This window comes from Garra rufa, chromosome 1 (assembly GCF_049309525.1).
Source record: "Garra rufa chromosome 1, GarRuf1.0, whole genome shotgun sequence".
Lineage (NCBI taxonomy): Eukaryota > Metazoa > Chordata > Actinopteri > Cypriniformes > Cyprinidae > Garra > Garra rufa.
In genome coordinates this window covers 101,541,545-101,563,912 of record NC_133361.1, presented here as the reverse complement: position 1 = coordinate 101,563,912, position 22,368 = coordinate 101,541,545, and the positions used below count along the sequence as shown (strand labels likewise).

Here is a 22,368-nt window from a genome sequence, read left to right as displayed (position 1 = left end):
GAGCCCACCCAGGGACGTGTGAAATGCCGGAGTTTTGCACGCGCGTCAGGTGTCCACTGACGCCTATGCCATTCTTAGGGTTGCGAGGCACAGCTTTCTCAGGGCGTTTATCTTGTGCACCTTCAATAAGCTGGCTTGTTTTAAAAGAATTCAGCGGCGGGTGTTTGGTGAACATTTTCACCAGCTCGAGTAGTTTGCTGTGGCATGTGGATGCCTTCTTTACTGATGATCTGTCTCTGGGGCTCATCTAGTTGACATAGTATCCGCTGACATTCGGCTGAAGGTGCTGATCCACCATCTGCTCTTGGTACGGACTGGAACCGGGGGACTATAGTGACCATCAGATCGGAATACAGAATGGATCTGGTGGCTACGGTGACCTCAGAATAAGAAGAAACAGACTAATATTAATGTAGATGCAAAAGTTCCATGTTGCCACAAAGTCAATACCCCACCGGGATGACTTGAAATACAGTCAGCATCGGCAATTTTTGCCAATCTCTCTGGAGGCTTGTTGAGAAAGATAGTCTTGCTTCGTTTTGTTTCCTTTTATTGGCGTGGCTGGTTGTTGGTCCTCGTCAAAGAGGTGTCCACCGATCGTAGCGTGCCGGAGCCAGAAGACTTGTTGTTTTGTCAATATGTTCTCAAGACTTTGCGGCAGGTATCAATAAACTACAGCACAATCACAGCTCGCCGCTACCCATCGTCAACAGGTTGGGCCTGTCTGTTCCGGTGGGCTCTCAGTGGTGCTAAAGCATCAAATGAAGAGGATGGGATTCGAACCCACACAAACCAAGGCGTGCCGAGCACAAAGGACTAGCCTTGCATCGCCTTAACCACTCGACCACCTTTCGTTTTGCGCGGTCCTTTTGTTTAACCCTCCCGATTCAGACCACCAGCTCATTAGTAGAACGCTCAGTGAACTGAACTGAGTGTGTCAGATAGGGAAGACACACAAAAATTGCAGAGTGGGGTCCCCAGGACCGAGGATCACTGCTAAACGTACCGAACGACGAGGATGGGATTCGAACACACGCGTGCAGAACACAATGGATTAGCAGTCCATCGCCTTAACCACTCGGCCACCTCGTCATATTACGTGGCGCCTTTTATTTAGCACTCCCGATTCAGATCATCAGCTCATTAGTAGAGAACTCAAAGAACTGAACTGAGTGTGTTAGATAAGGAGGACACACAAAAAGTTCAGCATGGGGTCCCCAGGACCTAGATTAAGGTCCAGTGCTAAAGGAACCGAACGACAAGGATGGGATTAGCAATCCATCGCCTTAACCACTCGGCCTCCCCGCCCCCTTGCTGACTGAGAGAGGCCATGCTGCGGACCTTTTCAGCTGCTGCTGCTGTGCTTTCAGCAGGCTGTTTTGAGCACAGAGGGAATAGTGAATGAGTCGTCTTTTACACACCTCTAATCTGTTCCGTAGAAACACGGTGCAGCAACCCGTGCCAGGAGACTGTTTGTGCGGCAGTTTAAAGCTTGCTACCACCTTGTCGGTTCACATCCACGTAGGTGCCTGAAAAGGTCACGACCGTCGCCGGCATTCTTTCGCAGAGGCAATATTGTAGCCTATGAGGTTTATCCGAGGCGCGATCATTGCTGGTTGAAAACTTTACCCAATACCCCGCCAGGATGACTTGAAATACAGTCAGCTATGGCAATTTTTGCTAGCCTCTCTGGAGGCCTAGAGTATTGTTGAGAAAAAGTAGCCTTGTTTTGTTTCTCGTCAAAAAGGTGTCTGCTGATGATTGAGCGCCAGAGCCAGAAGGCTTGTTGTTTTGTAAATATGTCCTCAAGACGGGTATCATTAAACTGCAGCGCAATTACAGCTCACCGTTACCCATCGTAAACAGGTTGGGCCTGTCTGGTCCGGTGGACTCTCAGTGGCGCTAAAGCTTCCAGTGCATGTCGAGCACAATGTATTAGCCTTCCACCGCCTTAACCGCTGGACCACCTCGTCATCTTGCGTGGTTTCTTTGTTTAACACTCCTGAATCATGTGCATGTGGATGCCTTCTTCGTCTTTTGTTTCAGCCGCCGAGGGCCTGTTTTCCACTGAGGCCCTGCGTCAAACTCCCTATGAGACACAATCGAACTTTAGTAGTAACCTCCGATTACGGCCGAATGTGGATTCTGCTCGGACGACGGGGCACCGGTACATCCTTTGTAGCTTTGGCTTGTTAGCCAAACGCTACAGCAGTTTGCCATTTCCCATGAAATCATCCTTGATTTCCTTAAGAAAGGTGCCCCAAATTGGTGGAAAATCACATCTCAACCATACGCTGTCCAAAGCATTGACCCGCCTTCACGCGGCAAAACAGAACGTGTTGTTGGCCCGCACTGCTGGGTCAAACTGCGCTTCCCAAAAACAGATTGGGTCAAAACCGACAGAAGAAAACTCTAAGCCTGCTCTAAGCCCTACCCACGGGGAGGGCTCGACAGTCTCGCACAACGCGAGAGCCTCCGTTTCGCCTGTGTAATTTGGGGGCCGATGAATACTGGGTCCGACCCGGTGAAGAAGCCCACGACCAGCCCGGCTAGCTCAGTCGGTAGAGCATGAGACTCTTAATCTCAGGGTCGTGGGTTCGAGCCCCACGTTGGGCGGCTCAGTTGACTCTCTTTCTTCCCAAAAGGGTGGCGGGCTCCAGCGTGCCCATTCGCCGCGCAGGCTGAGCGGATTTTGCGAGCTCCGGAAACATCTTTCAAAACAGATGTCGCTGTTAGTGCGAGCGATTTTAATCCCTATCACTAACCCTAACCCTTGCTTTTACACCGGTGATCCGGCAGCAGCAAGCAGCAGCGGCTGTCTCTGTGGCGCAATCGGTTAGCGCGTTCGGCTGTTAACCGAAAGGTTGGTGGTTCGAGCCCACCCAGGGACGTGTGAAATGCCGGAGTTTTGCACGCGCGTCAGGTGTCCACTGACGCCTATGCCATTCTTAGGGTTGCGAGGCACAGCTTTCTCAGGGCGTTTATCTTGTGCACCTTCAATAAGCTGGCTTGTTTTAAAAGAATTCAGCGGCGGGTGTTTGGTGAACATTTTCACCAGCTCGAGTAGTTTGCTGTGGCATGTGGATGCCTTCTTTACTGATGATCTGTCTCTGGGACTCATCTAGTTGACATAGTATCCGCTGACATTCGGCTGAAGGTGCTGATCCACCATCTGCTCTTGGTACGGACTGGAACCGGGGGACTGTAGTGACCATCAGATCGGAATACAGAATGGATCTGGTGGCTACGGTGACCTCAGAATAAGAAGAAACAGACTAATATTAATGTAGATGCAAAAGTTCCATGTTGCCACAAAGTCAATACCCCACCGGGATGACTTGAAATACAGTCAGCATCGGCAATTTTTGCCAATCTCTCTGGAGGCTTGTTGAGAAAGATAGTCTTGTTTCGTTTTGTTTCCTTTTATTGGCGTGGCTGGTTGTTGGTCCTCGTCAAAGAGGTGTCCACCGATCGTAGCGTGCCGGAGCCAGAAGACTTGTTGTTTTGTCAATATGTTCTCAAGACTTTGCGGCAGGTATCAATAAACTACAGCACAATCACAGCTCGCCGCTACCCATCGTCAACAGGTTGGGCCTGTCTGTTCCGGTGGGCTCTCAGTGGTGCTAAAGCATCAAATGAAGAGGATGGGATTCGAACCCACACAAACCAAGGCGTGCCGAGCACAAAGGACTAGCCTTGCATCGCCTTAACCACTCGACCACCTTTCGTTTTGCGCGGTCCTTTTGTTTAACCCTCCCGATTCAGACCACCAGCTCATTAGTAGAACGCTCAGTGAACTGAACTGAGTGTGTCAGATAGGGAAGACACACAAAAATTGCAGAGTGGGGTCCCCAGGACCGAGGATCACTGCTAAACGTACCGAACGACGAGGATGGGATTCGAACACACGCGTGCAGAACACAATGGATTAGCAGTCCATCGCCTTAACCACTCGGCCACCTCGTCATATTACGTGGCGCCTTTTATTTAGCACTCCCGATTCAGATCATCAGCTCATTAGTAGAGAACTCAAAGAACTGAACTGAGTGTGTTAGATAAGGAGGACACACAAAAAGTTCAGCATGGGGTCCCCAGGACCTAGATTAAGGTCCAGTGCTAAAGGAACCGAACGACAAGGATGGGATTAGCAATCCATCGCCTTAACCACTCGGCCTCCCCGCCCCCTTGCTGACTGAGAGAGGCCATGCTGCGGACCTTTTCAGCTGCTGCTGCTGTGCTTTCAGCAGGCTGTTTTGAGCACAGAGGGAATAGTGAATGAGTCGTCTTTTACACACCTCTAATCTGTTCCGTAGAAACACGGTGCAGCAACCCGTGCCAGGAGACTGTTTGTGCGGCAGTTTAAAGCTTGCTACCACCTTGTCGGTTCACATCCACGTAGGTGCCTGAAAAGGTCACGACCGTCGCCGGCATTCTTTCGCAGAGGCAATATTGTAGCCTATGAGGTTTATCCGAGGCGCGATCATTGCTGGTTGAAAACTTTACCCAATACCCCGCCAGGATGACTTGAAATACAGTCAGCTATGGCAATTTTTGCTAGCCTCTCTGGAGGCCTAGAGTATTGTTGAGAAAAAGTAGCCTTGTTTTGTTTCTCGTCAAAAAGGTGTCTGCTGATGATTGAGCGCCAGAGCCAGAAGGCTTGTTGTTTTGTAAATATGTCCTCAAGACGGGTATCATTAAACTGCAGCGCAATTACAGCTCACCGTTACCCATCGTAAACAGGTTGGGCCTGTCTGGTCCGGTGGACTCTCAGTGGCGCTAAAGCTTCCAGTGCATGTCGAGCACAATGTATTAGCCTTCCACCGCCTTAACCGCTGGACCACCTCGTCATCTTGCGTGGTTTCTTTGTTTAACACTCCTGAATCATGTGCATGTGGATGCCTTCTTCGTCTTTTGTTTCAGCCGCCGAGGGCCTGTTTTCCACTGAGGCCCTGCGTCAAACTCCCTATGAGACACAATCGAACTTTAGTAGTAACCTCCGATTACGGCCGAATGTGGATTCTGCTCGGACGACGGGGCACCGGTACATCCTTTGTAGCTTTGGCTTGTTAGCCAAACGCTACAGCAGTTTGCCATTTCCCATGAAATCATCCTTGATTTCCTTAAGAAAGGTGCCCCAAATTGGTGGAAAATCACATCTCAACCATACGCTGTCCAAAGCATTGACCCGCCTTCACGCGGCAAAACAGAACGTGTTGTTGGCCCGCACTGCTGGGTCAAACTGCGCTTCCCAAAAACAGATTGGGTCAAAACCGACAGAAGAAAACTCTAAGCCTGCTCTAAGCCCTACCCACGGGGAGGGCTCGACAGTCTCGCACAACGCGAGAGCCTCCGTTTCGCCTGTGTAATTTGGGGGCCGATGAATACTGGGTCCGACCCGGTGAAGAAGCCCACGACCAGCCCGGCTAGCTCAGTCGGTAGAGCATGAGACTCTTAATCTCAGGGTCGTGGGTTCGAGCCCCACGTTGGGCGGCTCAGTTGACTCTCTTTCTTCCCAAAAGGGTGGCGGGCTCCAGCGTGCCCATTCGCCGCGCAGGCTGAGCGGATTTTGCGAGCTCCGGAAACATCTTTCAAAACAGATGTCGCTGTTAGTGCGAGCGATTTTAATCCCTATCACTAACCCTAACCCTTGCTTTTACACCGGTGATCCGGCAGCAGCAAGCAGCAGCGGCTGTCTCTGTGGCGCAATCGGTTAGCGCGTTCGGCTGTTAACCGAAAGGTTGGTGGTTCGAGCCCACCCAGGGACGTGTGAAATGCCGGAGTTTTGCACGCGCGTCAGGTGTCCACTGACGCCTATGCCATTCTTAGGGTTGCGAGGCACAGCTTTCTCAGGGCGTTTATCTTGTGCACCTTCAATAAGCTGGCTTGTTTTAAAAGAATTCAGCGGCGGGTGTTTGGTGAACATTTTCACCAGCTCGAGTAGTTTGCTGTGGCATGTGGATGCCTTCTTTACTGATGATCTGTCTCTGGGACTCATCTAGTTGACATAGTATCCGCTGACATTCGGCTGAAGGTGCTGATCCACCATCTGCTCTTGGTACGGACTGGAACCGGGGGACTGTAGTGACCATCAGATCGGAATACAGAATGGATCTGGTGGCTACGGTGACCTCAGAATAAGAAGAAACAGACTAATATTAATGTAGATGCAAAAGTTCCATGTTGCCACAAAGTCAATACCCCACCGGGATGACTTGAAATACAGTCAGCATCGGCAATTTTTGCCAATCTCTCTGGAGGCTTGTTGAGAAAGATAGTCTTGTTTCGTTTTGTTTCCTTTTATTGGCGTGGCTGGTTGTTGGTCCTCGTCAAAGAGGTGTCCACCGATCGTAGCGTGCCGGAGCCAGAAGACTTGTTGTTTTGTCAATATGTTCTCAAGACTTTGCGGCAGGTATCAATAAACTACAGCACAATCACAGCTCGCCGCTACCCATCGTCAACAGGTTGGGCCTGTCTGTTCCGGTGGGCTCTCAGTGGTGCTAAAGCATCAAATGAAGAGGATGGGATTCTAACCCACACAAACCAAGGCGTGCCGAGCACAACGGACGAGCCTTGCATCGCCTTAACCACTCGACCACCTTTCGTTTTGCACGGTCCTTTTGTTTAACCCTCCCGATTCAGACCACCAGCTCATTAGTAGAGCGCTCAGTGAACTGAACTGAGTGTGTCAGATAGGGAAGACACACAAAAATTGCAGAGTGGGGTCCCCAGGACCGAGGATCACTGCTAAACGTACCGAACGACGAGGATGGGATTCGAACCCACGCGTGCAGAGCACAATGGATTAGCAGTCCATCGCCTTAACCACTCGGCCACCTCGTCATATTACGTGGCGTCTTTTATTTAGCACTCCCGATTCAGATCATCAGCTCATTAGTAGAGAACTCAAAGAACTGAACTGAGTGTGTTAGATAAGGAGGACACACAAAAAGTTCAGCATGGGGTCCCCAGGACCTAGATTAAGGTCCAGTGCTAAAGGAACCGAACGACAAGGATGGGATTAGCAATCCATCGCCTTAACCACTCGGCCTCCCCGCCCCCTTGCTGACTGAGAGAGGCCATGCTGCGGACCTTTTCAGCTGCTGCTGCTGTGCTTTCAGCAGGCTGTTTTGAGCACAGAGGGAATAGTGAATGAGCCGTCTTTTACACACCTCTAATCTGTTCCGTAGAAACACGGTGCAGCAACCCGTGCCAGGAGACTGTTTGTGCGGCAGTTTAAAGCTTGCTACCACCTTGTCGGTTCACATCCACGTAGGTGCCTGAAAAGGTCACGACCGTCGCCGGCATTCTTTCGCAGAGGCAATATTGTAGCCTATGAGGTTTATCCGAGGCGCGATCATTGCTGGTTGAAAACTTTACCCAATACCCCGCCAGGATGACTTGAAATACAGTCAGCTTTGGCAATTTTTGCTAGCCTCTCTGGAGGCTTAGAGTATTGTTGAGAAAAAGTAGCCTTGTTTTGTTTCTCGTCAAAAAGGTGTCTGCTGATGATTGAGCGCCAGAGCCAGAAGGCTTGTTGTTTTGTAAATATGTCCTCAAGACGGCTATCATTAAACTGCAGCGCAATTACAGCTCACCGTTACCCATCGTAAACAGGTTGGGCCTGTCTGGTCCGGTGGACTCTCAGTGGCGCTAAAGCTTCCAGTGCATGTCGAGCACAATGTATTAGCCTTCCACCGCCTAAACCGCTGGACCACCTCGTCATCTTGCGTGGTTTCTTTGTTTAACACTCCTGAATCATGTGCATGTGGATGCCTTCTTCGTCTTTTGTTTCAGCCGCCGAGGGCCTGTTTTCCACTGAGGCCCTGCGTCAAACTCCCTATGAGACACAATCGAACTTTAGTAGTAACCTCCGATTACGGCCGAATGTGGATTCTGCTCGGACGACGGGGCACCGGTACATCCTTTGTAGCTTTGGCTTGTTAGCCAAACGCTACAGCAGTTTGCCATTTCCCATGAAATCATCCTTGATTTCCTTAAGAAAGGTGCCCCAAATTGGTGGAAAATCACATCTCAACCATACGCTGTCCAAAGCATTGACCCGCCTTCACGCGGCAAAACAGAACGTGTTGTTGGCCCGCACTGCTGGGTCAAACTGCGCTTCCCAAAAACAGATTGGGTCAAAACCGACAGAAGAAAACTCTAAGCCTGCTCTAAGCCCTACCCACGGGGAGGGCTCGACAGTCTCGCACAACGCGAGAGCCTCCGTTTCGCCTGTGTAATTTGGGGGCCGATGAATACTGGGTCCGACCCGGTGAAGAAGCCCACGACCAGCCCGGCTAGCTCAGTCGGTAGAGCATGAGACTCTTAATCTCAGGGTCGTGGGTTCGAGCCCCACGTTGGGCGGCTCAGTTGACTCTCTTTCTTCCCAAAAGGGTGGCGGGCTCCAGCGTGCCCATTCGCCGCGCAGGCTGAGCGGATTTTGCGAGCTCCGGAAACATCTTTCAAAACAGATGTCGCTGTTAGTGCGAGCGATTTTAATCCCTATCACTAACCCTAACCCTTGCTTTTACACCGGTGATCCGGCAGCAGCAAGCAGCAGCGGCTGTCTCTGTGGCGCAATCGGTTAGCGCGTTCGGCTGTTAACCGAAAGGTTGGTGGTTCGAGCCCACCCAGGGACGTGTGAAATGCCGGAGTTTTGCACGCGCGTCAGGTGTCCACTGACGCCTATGCCATTCTTAGGGTTGCGAGGCACAGCTTTCTCAGGGCGTTTATCTTGTGCACCTTCAATAAGCTGGCTTGTTTTAAAAGAATTCAGCGGCGGGTGTTTGGTGAACATTTTCACCAGCTCGAGTAGTTTGCTGTGGCATGTGGATGCCTTCTTTACTGATGATCTGTCTCTGGGACTCATCTAGTTGACATAGTATCCGCTGACATTCGGCTGAAGGTGCTGATCCACCATCTGCTCTTGGTACGGACTGGAACCGGGGGACTGTAGTGACCATCAGATCGGAATACAGAATGGATCTGGTGGCTACGGTGACCTCAGAATAAGAAGAAACAGACTAATATTAATGTAGATGCAAAAGTTCCATGTTGCCACAAAGTCAATACCCCACCGGGATGACTTGAAATACAGTCAGCATCGGCAATTTTTGCCAATCTCTCTGGAGGCTTGTTGAGAAAGATAGTCTTGTTTCGTTTTGTTTCCTTTTATTGGCGTGGCTGGCTGTTGGTCCTCGTCAAAGAGGTGTCCACCGATCGTAGCGTGCCGGAGCCAGAAGACTTGTTGTTTTGTCAATATGTTCTCAAGACTTTGCGGCAGGTATCAATAAACTACAGCACAATCACAGCTCGCCGCTACCCATCGTCAACAGGTTGGGCCTGTCTGTTCCGGTGGGCTCTCAGTGGTGCTAAAGCATCAAATGAAGAGGATGGGATTCTAACCCACACAAACCAAGGCGTGCCGAGCACAACGGACTAGCCTTGCATCGCCTTAACCACTCGACCACCTTTCGTTTTGCACGGTCCTTTTGTTTAACCCTCCCGATTCAGACCACCAGCTCATTAGTAGAGCGCTCAGTGAACTGAACTGAGTGTGTCAGATAGGGAAGACACACAAAAATTGCAGAGTGGGGTCCCCAGGACCGAGGATCACTGCTAAACGTACCGAACGACGAGGATGGGATTCGAACCCACGCGTGCAGAGCACAATGGATTAGCAGTCCATCGCCTTAACCACTCGGCCACCTCGTCATATTACGTGGCGTCTTTTATTTAGCACTCCCGATTCAGATCATCAGCTCATTAGTAGAGAACTCAAAGAACTGAACTGAGTGTGTTAGATAAGGAGGACACACAAAAAGTTCAGCATGGGGTCCCCAGGACCTAGATTAAGGTCCAGTGCTAAAGGAACCGAACGACAAGGATGGGATTAGCAATCCATCGCCTTAACCACTCGGCCTCCCCGCCCCCTTGCTGACTGAGAGAGGCCATGCTGCGGACCTTTTCAGCTGCTGCTGCTGTGCTTTCAGCAGGCTGTTTTGAGCACAGAGGGAATAGTGAATGAGCCGTCTTTTACACACCTCTAATCTGTTCCGTAGAAACACGGTGCAGCAACCCGTGCCAGGAGACTGTTTGTGCGGCAGTTTAAAGCTTGCTACCACCTTGTCGGTTCACATCCACGTAGGTGCCTGAAAAGGTCACGACCGTCGCCGGCATTCTTTCGCAGAGGCAATATTGTAGCCTATGAGGTTTATCCGAGGCGCGATCATTGCTGGTTGAAAACTTTACCCAATACCCCGCCAGGATGACTTGAAATACAGTCAGCTTTGGCAATTTTTGCTAGCCTCTCTGGAGGCTTAGAGTATTGTTGAGAAAAAGTAGCCTTGTTTTGTTTCTCGTCAAAAAGGTGTCTGCTGATGATTGAGCGCCAGAGCCAGAAGGCTTGTTGTTTTGTAAATATGTCCTCAAGACGGGTATCATTAAACTGCAGCGCAATTACAGCTCACCGTTACCCATCGTAAACAGGTTGGGCCTGTCTGGTCCGGTGGACTCTCAGTGGCGCTAAAGCTTCCAGTGCATGTCGAGCACAATGTATTAGCCTTCCACCGCCTAAACCGCTGGACCACCTCGTCATCTTGCGTGGTTTCTTTGTTTAACACTCCTGAATCATGTGCATGTGGATGCCTTCTTCGTCTTTTGTTTCAGCCGCCGAGGGCCTGTTTTCCACTGAGGCCCTGCGTCAAACTCCCTATGAGACACAATCGAACTTTAGTAGTAACCTCCGATTACGGCCGAATGTGGATTCTGCTCGGACGACGGGGCACCGGTACATCCTTTGTAGCTTTGGCTTGTTAGCCAAACGCTACAGCAGTTTGCCATTTCCCATGAAATCATCCTTGATTTCCTTAAGAAAGGTGCCCCAAATTGGTGGAAAATCACATCTCAACCATACGCTGTCCAAAGCATTGACCCGCCTTCACGCGGCAAAACAGAACGTGTTGTTGGCCCGCACTGCTGGGTCAAACTGCGCTTCCCAAAAACAGATTGGGTCAAAACCGACAGAAGAAAACTCTAAGCCTGCTCTAAGCCCTACCCACGGGGAGGGCTCGACAGTCTCGCACAACGCGAGAGCCTCCGTTTCGCCTGTGTAATTTGGGGGCCGATGAATACTGGGTCCGACCCGGTGAAGAAGCCCACGACCAGCCCGGCTAGCTCAGTCGGTAGAGCATGAGACTCTTAATCTCAGGGTCGTGGGTTCGAGCCCCACGTTGGGCGGCTCAGTTGACTCTCTTTCTTCCCAAAAGGGTGGCGGGCTCCAGCGTGCCCATTCGCCGCGCAGGCTGAGCGGATTTTGCGAGCTCCGGAAACATCTTTCAAAACAGATGTCGCTGTTAGTGCGAGCGATTTTAATCCCTATCACTAACCCTAACCCTTGCTTTTACACCGGTGATCCGGCAGCAGCAAGCAGCAGCGGCTGTCTCTGTGGCGCAATCGGTTAGCGCGTTCGGCTGTTAACCGAAAGGTTGGTGGTTCGAGCCCACCCAGGGACGTGTGAAATGCCGGAGTTTTGCACGCGCGTCAGGTGTCCACTGACGCCTATGCCATTCTTAGGGTTGCGAGGCACAGCTTTCTCAGGGCGTTTATCTTGTGCACCTTCAATAAGCTGGCTTGTTTTAAAAGAATTCAGCGGCGGGTGTTTGGTGAACATTTTCACCAGCTCGAGTAGTTTGCTGTGGCATGTGGATGCCTTCTTTACTGATGATCTGTCTCTGGGGCTCATCTAGTTGACATAGTATCCGCTGACATTCGGCTGAAGGTGCTGATCCACCATCTGCTCTTGGTACGGACTGGAACCGGGGGACTATAGTGACCATCAGATCGGAATACAGAATGGATCTGGTGGCTACGGTGACCTCAGAATAAGAAGAAACAGACTAATATTAATGTAGATGCAAAAGTTCCATGTTGCCACAAAGTCAATACCCCACCGGGATGACTTGAAATACAGTCAGCATCGGCAATTTTTGCCAATCTCTCTGGAGGCTTGTTTAGAAAGATAGTCTTGCTTCGTTTTGTTTCCTTTTATTGGCGTGGCTGGTTGTTGGTCCTCGTCAAAGAGGTGTCCACCGATCGTAGCGTGCCGGAGCCAGAAGACTTGTTGTTTTGTCAATATGTTCTCAAGACTTTGCGGCAGGTATCAATAAACTACAGCACAATCACAGCTCGCCGCTACCCATCGTCAACAGGTTGGGCCTGTCTGTTCCGGTGGGCTCTCAGTGGTGCTAAAGCATCAAATGAAGAGGATGGGATTCGAACCCACACAAACCAAGGCGTGCCGAGCACAACGGACTAGCCTTGCATGGCCTTAACCACTCGACCACCTTTCGTTTTGCGCGGTCCTTTTGTTTAACCCTCCCGATTCAGACCACCAGCTCATTAGTAGAACGCTCAGTGAACTGAACTGAGTGTGTCAGATAGGGAAGACACACAAAAATTGCAGAGTGGGGTCCCCAGGACCGAGGATCACTGCTAAACGTACCGAACGACGAGGATGGGATTCGAACCCACGCGTGCAGAGCACAATGGATTAGCAGTCCATCGCCTTAACCACTCGGCCACCTCGTCATATTACGTGGCGCCTTTTATTTAGCACTCCCGATTCAGATCATCAGCTCATTAGTAGAGAACTCAAAGAACTGAACTGAGTGTGTTAGATAAGGAGGACACACAAAAAGTTCAGCATGGGGTCCCCAGGACCTAGATTAAGGTCCAGTGCTAAAGGAACCGAACGACAAGGATGGGATTAGCAATCCATCGCCTTAACCACTCGGCCTCCCCGCCCCCTTGCTGACTGAGAGAGGCCATGCTGCGGACCTTTTCAGCTGCTGCTGCTGTGCTTTCAGCAGGCTGTTTTGAGCACAGAGGGAATAGTGAATGAGTCGTCTTTTACACACCTCTAATCTGTTCCGTAGAAACACGGTGCAGCAACCCGTGCCAGGAGACTGTTTGTGCGGCAGTTTAAAGCTTGCTACCACCTTGTCGGTTCACATCCACGTAGGTGCCTGAAAAGGTCACGACCGTCGCCGGCATTCTTTCGCAGAGGCAATATTGTAGCCTATGAGGTTTATCCGAGGCGCGATCATTGCTGGTTGAAAACTTTACCCAATACCCCGCCAGGATGACTTGAAATACAGTCAGCTATGGCAATTTTTGCTAGCCTCTCTGGAGGCCTAGAGTATTGTTGAGAAAAAGTAGCCTTGTTTTGTTTCTCGTCAAAAAGGTGTCTGCTGATGATTGAGCGCCAGAGCCAGAAGGCTTGTTGTTTTGTAAATATGTCCTCAAGACGGGTATCATTAAACTGCAGCGCAATTACAGCTCACCGTTACCCATCGTAAACAGGTTGGGCCTGTCTGGTCCGGTGGACTCTCAGTGGCGCTAAAGCTTCCAGTGCATGTCGAGCACAATGTATTAGCCTTCCACCGCCTTAACCGCTGGACCACCTCGTCATCTTGCGTGGTTTCTTTGTTTAACACTCCTGAATCATGTGCATGTGGATGCCTTCTTCGTCTTTTGTTTCAGCCGCCGAGGGCCTGTTTTCCACTGAGGCCCTGCGTCAAACTCCCTATGAGACACAATCGAACTTTAGTAGTAACCTCCGATTACGGCCGAATGTGGATTCTGCTCGGACGACGGGGCACCGGTACATCCTTTGTAGCTTTGGCTTGTTAGCCAAACGCTACAGCAGTTTGCCATTTCCCATGAAATCATCCTTGATTTCCTTAAGAAAGGTGCCCCAAATTGGTGGAAAATCACATCTCAACCATACGCTGTCCAAAGCATTGACCCGCCTTCACGCGGCAAAACAGAACGTGTTGTTGGCCCGCACTGCTGGGTCAAACTGCGCTTCCCAAAAACAGATTGGGTCAAAACCGACAGAAGAAAACTCTAAGCCTGCTCTAAGCCCTACCCACGGGGAGGGCTCGACAGTCTCGCACAACGCGAGAGCCTCCGTTTCGCCTGTGTAATTTGGGGGCCGATGAATACTGGGTCCGACCCGGTGAAGAAGCCCACGACCAGCCCGGCTAGCTCAGTCGGTAGAGCATGAGACTCTTAATCTCAGGGTCGTGGGTTCGAGCCCCACGTTGGGCGGCTCAGTTGACTCTCTTTCTTCCCAAAAGGGTGGCGGGCTCCAGCGTGCCCATTCGCCGCGCAGGCTGAGCGGATTTTGCGAGCTCCGGAAACATCTTTCAAAACAGATGTCGCTGTTAGTGCGAGCGATTTTAATCCCTATCACTAACCCTAACCCTTGCTTTTACACCGGTGATCCGGCAGCAGCAAGCAGCAGTGGCTGTCTCTGTGGCGCAATCGGTTAGCGCGTTCGGCTGTTAACCGAAAGGTTGGTGGTTCGAGCCCACCCAGGGACGTGTGAAATGCCGGAGTTTTGCACGCGCGTCAGGTGTCCACTGACGCCTATGCCATTCTTAGGGTTGCGAGGCACAGCTTTCTCAGGGCGTTTATCTTGTGCACCTTCAATAAGCTGGCTTGTTTTAAAAGAATTCAGCGGCGGGTGTTTGGTGAACATTTTCACCAGCTCGAGTAGTTTGCTGTGGCATGTGGATGCCTTCTTTACTGATGATCTGTCTCTGGGACTCATCTAGTTGACATAGTATCCGCTGACATTCGGCTGAAGGTGCTGATCCACCATCTGCTCTTGGTACGGACTGGAACCGGGGGACTGTAGTGACCATCAGATCGGAATACAGAATGGATCTGGTGGCTACGGTGACCTCAGAATAAGAAGAAACAGACTAATATTAATGTAGATGCAAAAGTTCCATGTTGCCACAAAGTCAATACCCCACCGGGATGACTTGAAATACAGTCAGCATCGGCAATTTTTGCCAATCTCTCTGGAGGCTTGTTGAGAAAGATAGTCTTGTTTCGTTTTGTTTCCTTTTATTGGCGTGGCTGGTTGTTGGTCCTCGTCAAAGAGGTGTCCACCGATCGTAGCGTGCCGGAGCCAGAAGACTTGTTGTTTTGTCAATATGTTCTCAAGACTTTGCGGCAGGTATCAATAAACTACAGCACAATCACAGCTCGCCGCTACCCATCGTCAACAGGTTGGGCCTGTCTGTTCCGGTGGGCTCTCAGTGGTGCTAAAGCATCAAATGAAGAGGATGGGATTCTAACCCACACAAACCAAGGCGTGCCGAGCACAACGGACGAGCCTTGCATCGCCTTAACCACTCGACCACCTTTCGTTTTGCACGGTCCTTTTGTTTAACCCTCCCGATTCAGACCACCAGCTCATTAGTAGAGCGCTCAGTGAACTGAACTGAGTGTGTCAGATAGGGAAGACACACAAAAATTGCAGAGTGGGGTCCCCAGGACCGAGGATCACTGCTAAACGTACCGAACGACGAGGATGGGATTCGAACCCACGCGTGCAGAGCACAATGGATTAGCAGTCCATCGCCTTAACCACTCGGCCACCTCGTCATATTACGTGGCGTCTTTTATTTAGCACTCCCGATTCAGATCATCAGCTCATTAGTAGAGAACTCAAAGAACTGAACTGAGTGTGTTAGATAAGGAGGACACACAAAAAGTTCAGCATGGGGTCCCCAGGACCTAGATTAAGGTCCAGTGCTAAAGGAACCGAACGACAAGGATGGGATTAGCAATCCATCGCCTTAACCACTCGGCCTCCCCGCCCCCTTGCTGACTGAGAGAGGCCATGCTGCGGACCTTTTCAGCTGCTGCTGCTGTGCTTTCAGCAGGCTGTTTTGAGCACAGAGGGAATAGTGAATGAGCCGTCTTTTACACACCTCTAATCTGTTCCGTAGAAACACGGTGCAGCAACCCGTGCCAGGAGACTGTTTGTGCGGCAGTTTAAAGCTTGCTACCACCTTGTCGGTTCACATCCACGTAGGTGCCTGAAAAGGTCACGACCGTCGCCGGCATTCTTTCGCAGAGGCAATATTGTAGCCTATGAGGTTTATCCGAGGCGCGATCATTGCTGGTTGAAAACTTTACCCAATACCCCGCCAGGATGACTTGAAATACAGTCAGCTTTGGCAATTTTTGCTAGCCTCTCTGGAGGCTTAGAGTATTGTTGAGAAAAAGTAGCCTTGTTTTGTTTCTCGTCAAAAAGGTGTCTGCTGATGATTGAGCGCCAGAGCCAGAAGGCTTGTTGTTTTGTAAATATGTCCTCAAGACGGCTATCATTAAACTGCAGCGCAATTACAGCTCACCGTTACCCATCGTAAACAGGTTGGGCCTGTCTGGTCCGGTGGACTCTCAGTGGCGCTAAAGCTTCCAGTGCATGTCGAGCACAATGTATTAGCCTTCCACCGCCTAAACCGCTGGACCACCTCGTCATCTTGCGTGGTTTCTTTGTTTAACACTCCTGAATCATGTGCATGTGGATGCCTTCTTCGTCTTTTGTTTCAGCCGCCGAGGGCCTGTTTTCCACTGAGGCCCTGCGTCAAACTCCCTATGAGACACAATCGAACTTTAGTAGTAACCTCCGATTACGGCCGAATGTGGATTCTGCTCGGACGACGGGGCACCGGTACATCCTTTGTAGCTTTGGCTTGTTAGCCAAACGCTACAGCAGTTTGCCATTTCCCATGAAATCATCCTTGATTTCCTTAAGAAAGGTGCCCCAAATTGGTGGAAAATCACATCTCAACCATACGCTGTCCAAAGCATTGACCCGCCTTCACGCGGCAAAACAGAACGTGTTGTTGGCCCGCACTGCTGGGTCAAACTGCGCTTCCCAAAAACAGATTGGGTCAAAACCGACAGAAGAAAACTCTAAGCCTGCTCTAAGCCCTACCCACGGGGAGGGCTCGACAGTCTCGCACAACGCGAGAGCCTCCGTTTCGCCTGTGTAATTTGGGGGCCGATGAATACTGGGTCCGACCCGGTGAAGAAGCCCACGACCAGCCCGGCTAGCTCAGTCGGTAGAGCATGAGACTCTTAATCTCAGGGTCGTGGGTTCGAGCCCCACGTTGGGCGGCTCAGTTGACTCTCTTTCTTCCCAAAAGGGTGGCGGGCTCCAGCGTGCCCATTCGCCGCGCAGGCTGAGTGGATTTTGCGAGCTCCGGAAACATCTTTCAAAACAGATGTCGCTGTTAGTGCGAGCGATTTTAATCCCTATCACTAACCCTAACCCTTGCTTTTACACCGGTGATCCGGCAGCAGCAAGCAGCAGCGGCTGTCTCTGTGGCGCAATCGGTTAGCGCGTTCGGCTGTTAACCGAAAGGTTGGTGGTTCGAGCCCACCCAGGGACGTGTGAAATGCCGGAGTTTTGCACGCGCGTCAGGTGTCCACTGACGCCTATGCCATTCTTAGGGTTGCGAGGCACAGCTTTCTCAGGGCGTTTATCTTGTGCACCTTCAATAAGCTGGCTTGTTTTAAAAGAATTCAGCGGCGGGTGTTTGGTGAACATTTTCACCAGCTCGAGTAGTTTGCTGTGGCATGTGGATGCCTTCTTTACTGATGATCTGTCTCTGGGACTCATCTAGTTGACATAGTATCCGCTGACATTCGGCTGAAGGTGCTGATCCACCATCTGCTCTTGGTACGGACTGGAACCGGGGGACTGTAGTGACCATCAGATCGGAATACAGAATGGATCTGGTGGCTACGGTGACCTCAGAATAAGAAGAAACAGACTAATATTAATGTAGATGCAAAAGTTCCATGTTGCCACAAAGTCAATACCCCACCGGGATGACTTGAAATACAGTCAGCATCGGCAATTTTTGCCAATCTCTCTGGAGGCTTGTTGAGAAAGATAGTCTTGTTTCGTTTTGTTTCCTTTTATTGGCGTGGCTGGTTGTTGGTCCTCGTCAAAGAGGTGTCCACCGATCGTAGCGTGCCGGAGCCAGAAGACTTGTTGTTTTGTCAATATGTTCTCAAGACTTTGCGGCAGGTATCAATAAACTACAGCACAATCACAGCTCGCCGCTACCCATCGTCAACAGGTTGGGCCTGTCTGTTCCGGTGGGCTCTCAGTGGTGCTAAAGCATCAAATGAAGAGGATGGGATTCGAACCCACACAAACCAAGGCGTGCCGAGCACAACGGACGAGCCTTGCATCGCCTTAACCACTCGACCACCTTTCGTTTTGCACGGTCCTTTTGTTTAACCCTCCCGATTCAGACCACCAGCTCATTAGTAGAGCGCTCAGTGAACTGAACTGAGTGTGTCAGATAGGGAAGACACACAAAAATTGCAGAGTGGGGTCCCCAGGACCGAGGATCACTGCTAAACGTACCGAACGACGAGGATGGGATTCGAACCCACGCGTGCAGAGCACAATGGATTAGCAGTCCATCGCCTTAACCACTCGGCCACCTCGTCATATTACGTGGTGTCTTTTATTTAGCACTCCCGATTCAGATCATCAGCTCATTAGTAGAGAACTCAAAGAACTGAACTGAGTGTGTTAGATAAGGAGGACACACAAAAAGTTCAGCATGGGGTCCCCAGGACCTAGATTAAGGTCCAGTGCTAAAGGAACCGAACGACAAGGATGGGATTAGCAATCCATCGCCTTAACCACTCGGCCTCCCCGCCCCCTTGCTGACTGAGAGAGGCCATGCTGCGGACCTTTTCAGCTGCTGCTGCTGTGCTGTCAGCAGGCTGTTTTGAGCACAGAGGGAATAGTGAATGAGCCGTCTTTTACACACCTCTAATCTGTTCCGTAGAAACACGGTGCAGCAACCCGTGCCAGGAGACTGTTTGTGCGGCAGTTTAAAGCTTGCTACCACCTTGTCGGTTCACATCCACGTAGGTGCCTGAAAAGGTCACGACCGTCGCCGGCATTCTTTCGCAGAGGCAATATTGTAGCCTATGAGGTTTATCCGAGGCGCGATCATTGCTGGTTGAAAACTTTACCCAATACCCCGCCAGGATGACTTGAAATACAGTCAGCTTTGGCAATTTTTGCTAGCCTCTCTGGAGGCTTAGAGTATTGTTGAGAAAAAGTAGCCTTGTTTTGTTTCTCGTCAAAAAGGTGTCTGCTGATGATTGAGCGCCAGAGCCAGAAGGCTTGTTGTTTTGTAAATATGTCCTCAAGACGGGTATCATTAAACTGCAGCGCAATTACAGCTCACCGTTACCCATCGTAAACAGGTTGGGCCTGTCTGGTCTGGTGGACTCTCAGTGGCGCTAAAGCTTCCAGTGCATGTCGAGCACAATGTATTAGCCTTCCACCGCCTAAACCGCTGGACCACCTCGTCATCTTGCGTGGTTTCTTTGTTTAACACTCCTGAATCATGTGCATGTGGATGCCTTCTTCGTCTTTTGTTTCAGCCGCCGAGGGCCTGTTTTCCACTGAGGCCCTGCGTCAAACTCCCTATGAGACACAATCGAACTTTAGTAGTAACCTCCGATTACGGCCGAATGTGGATTCTGCTCGGACGACGGGGCACCGGTACATCCTTTGTAGCTTTGGCTTGTTAGCCAAACGCTACAGCAGTTTGCCATTTCCCATGAAATCATCCTTGATTTCCTTAAGAAAGGTGCCCCAAATTGGTGGAAAATCACATCTCAACCATACGCTGTCCAAAGCATTGACCCGCCTTCACGCGGCAAAACAGAACGTGTTGTTGGCCCGCACTGCTGGGTCAAACTGCGCTTCCCAAAAACAGATTGGGTCAAAACCGACAGAAGAAAACTCTAAGCCTGCTCTAAGCCCTACCCACGGGGAGGGCTCGACAGTCTCGCACAACGCGAGAGCCTCCGTTTCGCCTGTGTAATTTGGGGGCCGATGAATACTGGGTCCGACCCGGTGAAGAAGCCCACGACCAGCCCGGCTAGCTCAGTCGGTAGAGCATGAGACTCTTAATCTCAGGGTCGTGGGTTCGAGCCCCACGTTGGGCGGCTCAGTTGACTCTCTTTCTTCCCAAAAGGGTGGCGGGCTCCAGCGTGCCCATTCGCCGCGCAGGCTGAGCGGATTTTGCGAGCTCCGGAAACATCTTTCAAAACAGATGTCGCTGTTAGTGCGAGCGATTTTAATCCCTATCACTAACCCTAACCCTTGCTTTTACACCGGTGATCCGGCAGCAGCAAGCAGCAGCGGCTGTCTCTGTGGCGCAATCGGTTAGCGCGTTCGGCTGTTAACCGAAAGGTTGGTGGTTCGAGCCCACCCAGGGACGTGTGAAATGCCGGAGTTTTGCACGCGCGTCAGGTGTCCACTGACGCCTATGCCATTCTTAGGGTTGCGAGGCACAGCTTTCTCAGGGCGTTTATCTTGTGCACCTTCAATAAGCTGGCTTGTTTTAAAAGAATTCAGCGGCGGGTGTTTGGTGAACATTTTCACCAGCTCGAGTAGTTCGCTGTGGCATGTGGATGCCTTCTTTACTGATGATCTGTCTCTGGGGCTCATCTAGTTGACATAGTATCCGCTGACATTCGGCTGAAGGTGCTGATCCACCATCTGCTCTTGGTACGGACTGGAACCGGGGGACTATAGTGACCATCAGATCGGAATACAGAATGGATCTGGTGGCTACGGTGACCTCAGAATAAGAAGAAACAGACTAATATTAATGTAGATGCAAAAGTTCCATGTTGCCACAAAGTCAATACCCCACCGGGATGACTTGAAATACAGTCAGCATCGGCAATTTTTGCCAATCTCTCTGGAGGCTTGTTGAGAAAGATAGTCTTGCTTCGTTTTGTTTCCTTTTATTGGCGTGGCTGGTTGTTGGTCCTCGTCAAAGAGGTGTCCACCGATCGTAGCGTGCCGGAGCCAGAAGACTTGTTGTTTTGTCAATATGTTCTCAAGACTTTGCGGCAGGTATCAATAAACTACAGCACAATCACAGCTCGCCGCTACCCATCGTCAACAGGTTGGGCCTGTCTGTTCCGGTGGGCTCTCAGTGGTGCTAAAGCATCAAATGAAGAGGATGGGATTCGAACCCACACAAACCAAGGCGTGCCGAGCACAACGGACTAGCCTTGCATCGCCTTAACCACTCGACCACCTTTCGTTTTGCGCGGTCCTTTTGTTTAACCCTCCCGATTCAGACCACCAGCTCATTAGTAGAACGCTCAGTGAACTGAACTGAGTGTGTCAGATAGGGAAGACACACAAAAATTGCAGAGTGGGGTCCCCAGGACCGAGGATCACTGCTAAACGTACCGAACGACGAGGATGGGATTCGAACCCACGCGTGCAGAGCACAATGGATTAGCAGTCCATCGCCTTAACCACTCGGCCACCTCGTCATATTACGTGGCGCCTTTTATTTAGCACTCCCGATTCAGATCATCAGCTCATTAGTAGAGAACTCAAAGAACTGAACTGAGTGTGTTAGATAAGGAGGACACACAAAAAGTTCAGCATGGGGTCCCCAGGACCTAGATTAAGGTCCAGTGCTAAAGGAACCGAACGACAAGGATGGGATTAGCAATCCATCGCCTTAACCACTCGGCCTCCCCGCCCCCTTGCTGACTGAGAGAGGCCATGCTGCGGACCTTTTCAGCTGCTGCTGCTGTGCTTTCAGCAGGCTGTTTTGAGCACAGAGGGAATAGTGAATGAGTCGTCTTTTACACACCTCTAATCTGTTCCGTAGAAACACGGTGCAGCAACCCGTGCCAGGAGACTGTTTGTGCGGCAGTTTAAAGCTTGCTACCACCTTGTCGGTTCACATCCACGTAGGTGCCTGAAAAGGTCACGACCGTCGCCGGCATTCTTTCGCAGAGGCAATATTGTAGCCTATGAGGTTTATCCGAGGCGCGATCATTGCTGGTTGAAAACTTTACCCAATACCCCGCCAGGATGACTTGAAATACAGTCAGCTATGGCAATTTTTGCTAGCCTCTCTGGAGGCTTAGAGTATTGTTGAGAAAAAGTAGCCTTGTTTTGTTTCTCGTCAAAAAGGTGTCTGCTGATGATTGAGCGCCAGAGCCAGAAGGCTTGTTGTTTTGTAAATATGTCCTCAAGACGGGTATCATTAAACTGCAGCGCAATTACAGCTCACCGTTACCCATCGTAAACAGGTTGGGCCTGTCTGGTCCGGTGGACTCTCAGTGGCGCTAAAGCTTCCAGTGCATGTCGAGCACAATGTATTAGCCTTCCACCGCCTTAACCGCTGGACCACCTCGTCATCTTGCGTGGTTTCTTTGTTTAACACTCCTGAATCATGTGCATGTGGATGCCTTCTTCGTCTTTTGTTTCAGCCGCCGAGGGCCTGTTTTCCACTGAGGCCCTGCGTCAAACTCCCTATGAGACACAATCGAACTTTAGTAGTAACCTCCGATTACGGCCGAATGTGGATTCTGCTCGGACGACGGGGCACCGGTACATCCTTTGTAGCTTTGGCTTGTTAGCCAAACGCTACAGCAGTTTGCCATTTCCCATGAAATCATCCTTGATTTCCTTAA

The 22,368-nt window shown here is 50.8% G+C and overlaps 29 non-coding genes across 29 annotated transcripts in view; 23 read left to right on the top strand and 6 right to left on the bottom strand.

Moving 5' to 3' along the window:
• The window catches only part of trnan-guu (transfer RNA asparagine (anticodon GUU)), a 74-nt gene extending 57 nt beyond the window's left edge, over positions 1-17 (top strand). Inside the window, exon 1 of the tRNA in view lies at positions 1-17. This exon is cut by the window's left edge and continues 57 nt beyond it. This is a non-coding gene — a tRNA (tRNA-Asn).
• A 1,538-nt stretch (positions 18-1,555) lies between these two features.
• Positions 1,556-1,696, top strand: LOC141284518 (U4 spliceosomal RNA). The gene has a single exon (XR_012338439.1). It is a non-coding gene; the product is annotated as a U4 spliceosomal RNA (small nuclear RNA).
• Positions 1,697-2,543: 847 nt separating this feature from the next.
• On the top strand, positions 2,544-2,616 carry trnak-cuu (transfer RNA lysine (anticodon CUU)). The gene has a single exon. It is a non-coding gene; the product is annotated as a tRNA-Lys (tRNA).
• Positions 2,617-2,817: 201 nt separating this feature from the next.
• Positions 2,818-2,891, top strand: trnan-guu (transfer RNA asparagine (anticodon GUU)). The gene has a single exon. It is a non-coding gene; the product is annotated as a tRNA-Asn (tRNA).
• A 1,538-nt stretch (positions 2,892-4,429) lies between these two features.
• Positions 4,430-4,570, top strand: LOC141284505 (U4 spliceosomal RNA). Its single transcript, XR_012338437.1, has one exon. It is a non-coding gene; the product is annotated as a U4 spliceosomal RNA (small nuclear RNA).
• Positions 4,571-5,417: 847 nt separating this feature from the next.
• Positions 5,418-5,490, top strand: trnak-cuu (transfer RNA lysine (anticodon CUU)). Its single transcript has one exon. It is a non-coding gene; the product is annotated as a tRNA-Lys (tRNA).
• A 201-nt stretch (positions 5,491-5,691) lies between these two features.
• trnan-guu (transfer RNA asparagine (anticodon GUU)) lies at positions 5,692-5,765 on the top strand. The gene has a single exon. It is a non-coding gene; the product is annotated as a tRNA-Asn (tRNA).
• Positions 5,766-6,758: 993 nt separating this feature from the next.
• Positions 6,759-6,840, bottom strand: trnas-gcu (transfer RNA serine (anticodon GCU)). The gene has a single exon. It is a non-coding gene; the product is annotated as a tRNA-Ser (tRNA).
• A 463-nt stretch (positions 6,841-7,303) lies between these two features.
• LOC141283748 (U4 spliceosomal RNA) lies at positions 7,304-7,444 on the top strand. Its single transcript, XR_012338204.1, has one exon. It is a non-coding gene; the product is annotated as a U4 spliceosomal RNA (small nuclear RNA).
• An 847-nt stretch (positions 7,445-8,291) lies between these two features.
• trnak-cuu (transfer RNA lysine (anticodon CUU)) lies at positions 8,292-8,364 on the top strand. The gene has a single exon. It is a non-coding gene; the product is annotated as a tRNA-Lys (tRNA).
• A 201-nt stretch (positions 8,365-8,565) lies between these two features.
• On the top strand, positions 8,566-8,639 carry trnan-guu (transfer RNA asparagine (anticodon GUU)). Its single transcript has one exon. It is a non-coding gene; the product is annotated as a tRNA-Asn (tRNA).
• A 993-nt stretch (positions 8,640-9,632) lies between these two features.
• On the bottom strand, positions 9,633-9,714 carry trnas-gcu (transfer RNA serine (anticodon GCU)). The gene has a single exon. It is a non-coding gene; the product is annotated as a tRNA-Ser (tRNA).
• Positions 9,715-10,177: 463 nt separating this feature from the next.
• On the top strand, positions 10,178-10,318 carry LOC141283741 (U4 spliceosomal RNA). Its single transcript, XR_012338203.1, has one exon. It is a non-coding gene; the product is annotated as a U4 spliceosomal RNA (small nuclear RNA).
• An 847-nt stretch (positions 10,319-11,165) lies between these two features.
• trnak-cuu (transfer RNA lysine (anticodon CUU)) lies at positions 11,166-11,238 on the top strand. The gene has a single exon. It is a non-coding gene; the product is annotated as a tRNA-Lys (tRNA).
• Positions 11,239-11,439: 201 nt separating this feature from the next.
• Positions 11,440-11,513, top strand: trnan-guu (transfer RNA asparagine (anticodon GUU)). Its single transcript has one exon. It is a non-coding gene; the product is annotated as a tRNA-Asn (tRNA).
• Positions 11,514-12,506: 993 nt separating this feature from the next.
• trnas-gcu (transfer RNA serine (anticodon GCU)) lies at positions 12,507-12,588 on the bottom strand. Its single transcript has one exon. It is a non-coding gene; the product is annotated as a tRNA-Ser (tRNA).
• Positions 12,589-13,051: 463 nt separating this feature from the next.
• Positions 13,052-13,192, top strand: LOC141284499 (U4 spliceosomal RNA). Its single transcript, XR_012338435.1, has one exon. It is a non-coding gene; the product is annotated as a U4 spliceosomal RNA (small nuclear RNA).
• An 847-nt stretch (positions 13,193-14,039) lies between these two features.
• trnak-cuu (transfer RNA lysine (anticodon CUU)) lies at positions 14,040-14,112 on the top strand. The gene has a single exon. It is a non-coding gene; the product is annotated as a tRNA-Lys (tRNA).
• A 201-nt stretch (positions 14,113-14,313) lies between these two features.
• On the top strand, positions 14,314-14,387 carry trnan-guu (transfer RNA asparagine (anticodon GUU)). Its single transcript has one exon. It is a non-coding gene; the product is annotated as a tRNA-Asn (tRNA).
• A 993-nt stretch (positions 14,388-15,380) lies between these two features.
• trnas-gcu (transfer RNA serine (anticodon GCU)) lies at positions 15,381-15,462 on the bottom strand. The gene has a single exon. It is a non-coding gene; the product is annotated as a tRNA-Ser (tRNA).
• Positions 15,463-15,925: 463 nt separating this feature from the next.
• On the top strand, positions 15,926-16,066 carry LOC141283736 (U4 spliceosomal RNA). Its single transcript, XR_012338202.1, has one exon. It is a non-coding gene; the product is annotated as a U4 spliceosomal RNA (small nuclear RNA).
• An 847-nt stretch (positions 16,067-16,913) lies between these two features.
• On the top strand, positions 16,914-16,986 carry trnak-cuu (transfer RNA lysine (anticodon CUU)). The gene has a single exon. It is a non-coding gene; the product is annotated as a tRNA-Lys (tRNA).
• A 201-nt stretch (positions 16,987-17,187) lies between these two features.
• trnan-guu (transfer RNA asparagine (anticodon GUU)) lies at positions 17,188-17,261 on the top strand. The gene has a single exon. It is a non-coding gene; the product is annotated as a tRNA-Asn (tRNA).
• A 993-nt stretch (positions 17,262-18,254) lies between these two features.
• On the bottom strand, positions 18,255-18,336 carry trnas-gcu (transfer RNA serine (anticodon GCU)). Its single transcript has one exon. It is a non-coding gene; the product is annotated as a tRNA-Ser (tRNA).
• A 463-nt stretch (positions 18,337-18,799) lies between these two features.
• LOC141283728 (U4 spliceosomal RNA) lies at positions 18,800-18,940 on the top strand. The gene has a single exon (XR_012338200.1). It is a non-coding gene; the product is annotated as a U4 spliceosomal RNA (small nuclear RNA).
• An 847-nt stretch (positions 18,941-19,787) lies between these two features.
• On the top strand, positions 19,788-19,860 carry trnak-cuu (transfer RNA lysine (anticodon CUU)). Its single transcript has one exon. It is a non-coding gene; the product is annotated as a tRNA-Lys (tRNA).
• Positions 19,861-20,061: 201 nt separating this feature from the next.
• Positions 20,062-20,135, top strand: trnan-guu (transfer RNA asparagine (anticodon GUU)). The gene has a single exon. It is a non-coding gene; the product is annotated as a tRNA-Asn (tRNA).
• Positions 20,136-21,128: 993 nt separating this feature from the next.
• On the bottom strand, positions 21,129-21,210 carry trnas-gcu (transfer RNA serine (anticodon GCU)). Its single transcript has one exon. It is a non-coding gene; the product is annotated as a tRNA-Ser (tRNA).
• Positions 21,211-21,673: 463 nt separating this feature from the next.
• LOC141284493 (U4 spliceosomal RNA) lies at positions 21,674-21,814 on the top strand. The gene has a single exon (XR_012338434.1). It is a non-coding gene; the product is annotated as a U4 spliceosomal RNA (small nuclear RNA).
• The last annotated feature ends 554 nt before the right edge of the window (positions 21,815-22,368 follow it).